Source organism: Macadamia integrifolia, chromosome 8, assembly GCF_013358625.1.
Source record: "Macadamia integrifolia cultivar HAES 741 chromosome 8, SCU_Mint_v3, whole genome shotgun sequence".
Lineage (NCBI taxonomy): Eukaryota > Viridiplantae > Streptophyta > Magnoliopsida > Proteales > Proteaceae > Macadamia > Macadamia integrifolia.
The window spans coordinates 32,149,740-32,153,571 of NC_056564.1; positions in this window are offsets into that span (position 1 = coordinate 32,149,740).

Sequence of the window (3,832 nt, forward strand, 5' to 3'; positions counted from 1 at the left end):
AAATAAATCAATTCATATCTAACGAACCGTATTGAACCCAAATGAGAATAATTAAACATAATTGATCTAAACAAATAAATTAGGAATTAATTTATTACATTAGATAAGCTAGTTCTAAACTGCAATTAGGAGAAGAAAAATACCTTAAGCCGGCTTTAATCAAGGAACAAGGGGAGATAACCCTTGTGCTTTGAGCCTCCATATCGAACCGAACCGGATAAGATCTCCCGGCTCAATGAAGGATTAATGTATTAAACTTTTAAACTTGGAGAATGTTTGATTTTAGAGGGAAGAAGTTAGCCAAAAACCTTAATGGGGCCATCCTCTCTCCCAAATTCTCAATTTTTCTCCTCCCCTTTGGAAGAGGGGAAGGGCTATTTTTATAGCCCTGGGACTTGGGACAATTTCTCAAATTTCCGATGTGGGACTAAAACTAGAGAGGATTGTCCAAAAAGCCTTGCTTTGGGACAAAGGGGTTTGGGCCTGATGGAGGCCGAGGTGCAGCACGGCCTGATGGAGGCCGAGGTGGAGCACGGCCTGATGGAGGCCGAGGGGAGCACGGCCTGTTGGAGGCCGAGGTGGAGCACGGCCTGATGGAGGCCGAGGTGGAGCGCGACCTTTTGGAGGCCGAGGTGGAGCACGGCATGACTGAGGCCCGAGGTGGAGCACGGCCTGTTGGAGGCCAAGGTGGAGCACGGCCTGATGTAGGCCGAGGTGGAGCACGACCTGATGTAGGCCGAGGTGGAGCATGGCCTGATGGAGGCCAAGGTGGAGCATGGCCTGATGTAGGCCGAGGTGCAGCACGGCCTGATGTAGGCCGAGGGGTGACAAACAACAATAATCCACAACATCAAATTCTAATTTTTGAAAATATTTTCTCTTGAAATTTTATAGCAAAATATGGTCATTTTCTACTCTAAGTTTGAAAATTCTCCAAGTCTAAAATATCCAACATGTAATCCTTCATATTGTCATCATTGCCGGGGGGTGACAAAATTTGGTGTCTATAGATTGCCCCTCTTTGACCGAGACCTGTGTGACAGTCAAAAGGCAAAGAAAAGAACACACCATTTTGTCACCAAGAGCAATGTACTGCCGACATCTAGCTTAAGGATGGCGGAGGTACAAATGCAAATGCAAAACGAGAGATAAAACCAAAGATAAGAAATGTCGATCGATAACACATGCAAAATCAAGTAGTGTGTGGGTGCTACCGTGATATAAAACCTATCATAGTCGATCAATATGCAGGTAAAACCTAGACTAAGGATGCACATGCAATATGTCATTCTTAGTGTAAAGAACCAAGTAGACAATGAATGCAGGTATGAAAGAGTACAAATGCAAATGGCTGTCAGGTATAAATAACCAAACACACCATCAATGTATGAGACACAAATTTAAATGCAATCAGCCAGCATTGGTATAAAGAACCAAGTAGACTTGAATGCGAGTATGGAAAAGAGTGTAAATACAATCGACCGTTAGGTGTAAATAACTAAACGGATTGCGAATGTATGTATGGAAAAACGGTGTAAACATAATTAGCCAATATTGGTATAAAGAACCAAGTAGACTATGAATGCAAGTATGATAAAAGAACTGTAGATGCAATCAGCTGTCATTGGTATAAAGAACCAAGCAGACCATAAATGCAAATATGAGACAATGGTGTAAATGAATGGTCAAACACAAGAGAAACTAGGTTTGACCTCGGTGTAAATAACCACCAGATGCAACTTTCAATCTCAACAGCCGGACTTAAGATAGAAATGGCATTCGTATAAAAAACTACCAAACCTGATCTTCAGTTCGAAAATAACTAGAATTAAATGGAGGTGACATTGGTGTAAATAACCGTCAGATCCAATCTTCGGCTTAAATAACCGGACTATAAGGTGAGACTGACATTAGTGTAAATAACCGTCAGACCCAATCTGCAGTATAAATAACTAGACTTGAAATGGAATTGGCAATGGTGTAATGAACCATCCGAACCAATCTTCGGTGTAAATAACCGGAATTGAAATGAAGCTAACATTTGGTGTAAATAACCGGACTTGAAATGGAGCTGACATTGGTGTAAATAACCGTCAGGCCCAATCTTCGGTGTAAATAACCGGACTTGAAATGGAATTGACCATGGTGTAAAGAACCATTGAACCAATCTTCGGTTTAAACAACCGAAATTGAAATGGAGCTGACATTGGCGTAAATAACCGTCAGGCCCAATCTTCGGTGTAAATAACTGGATTTGAAATGGAATTAGCAATGGTGTAAAGAACCATCCGAACCAATCTTCGGTATAAATAACCGGACTTAAAATGGAGCTGACATTGGTGTAAATAACCGTCAGGCCTAATCTTCAGTGTAAATAACCGGATTTGAAATGGAATTGGCAATGGTGTAAAGAACCATCTAAACCAATCTTCGGTGTAAATAACCGGACTTGAAATGGAATTGGCAATGGTGTAAAGAACCATCCGAACCAATCTTCGGTGTAAATAACCGGACTTGAAATGGAATTGGTAATGGTGTAAATAACCATCCAAACCAATCTTCGGTGTAAATAATCGGACTTGAAATGAAGCTGATATTGGCGTAAATAACCGTCAAGCCCAACCTTCGGTGTAAATAACCAGACTTGAAATGGAATTGACAATGGTGTAAAGAACCGTCAGGCCCAATCTTCGGTGTAAATAACCGGACTATGAAATGGAATTGGCAACGGTGTAAAGAACCATATGAACCACTCTCCATGAGCTGATGCATTTGAGGTTAAATACCTAAAAATCTTAAATGTTCAACATTGTAATCATGAGATGTAATGATATTGTAATTAATTTTAAATAAACATCAACCTGATTGGTTAGACAAAGGGTTAGTCATACAAATCCTAACACTGTGCTCACGTAAGAGAGTGTAAATGACCACTACTATAAAAAGGAGTGGGAAGTGTTTTCATTGGAAAATGACAAAGAAGGATTTTGCCCAAACAAATTTTACCATGAGAACGAAGCTAAAACAAGGGAGGTAACCCATCGATGAGTGTTGCCCCAGATTGTGACATCTCCAATTTGCTCGGCCTAAACTCAAATAAATCTGGCCTGAATATGCATTACTTGCATGTATCTGCAACTTATGGCAATATAGCCTGATGTCTTCAATTGTAATGGCTTTCGGTTGCTCCGACCAAATCTTTATCCCCTGGTGAACATCCTCAACATGTTGATCCCTTCTTTTTCCTGTGAGTGCACCTTTCTGATGTTGCCCACATTTTATGAGCGGGGACAGTAGTAACTTCCTTAGCTGCTTCTCAAGACTTGAGGGGTGGCTCTTTAAAATACCCAAAACATCATGTCAGTGGCACAAGCTCTAAGAAACAACTAGTAAGACAATCAAATAATATGAAAAGGATGCAGACCCAATGATTCTACCAAATGTAGAGTTAGGAGTTATTACATGGAATGACGAGCTCACTAGAGAAATCACGCCAACTAAGGAGGCTTAGAAGAAAAGACTAAGTGGTGAAACTCTTGGGAATCCGTCGGAATAAGAGACGGGAGAAAGAGCTCATGTCTAAGCAGGCCATCTCCTGATGATAAAAGTAGCAATGATCAAATTGCCTTCAAAATAGGAAGCCAAGAAAGGACATTCATGTGAAGCCCAAACAAAACAAGGTAGTATGGTGATTGAGGTGATGGACCGAGCTTGAAATTGACTTCTCAAGCTGCCTACGTATCCTGAGTAAATCAGGAATCAGGTCGGACGTAGTTCCTGCCACAGATGATATATTGGTTATGAAGTCTTAATAATTAAGTTCCATCATAAC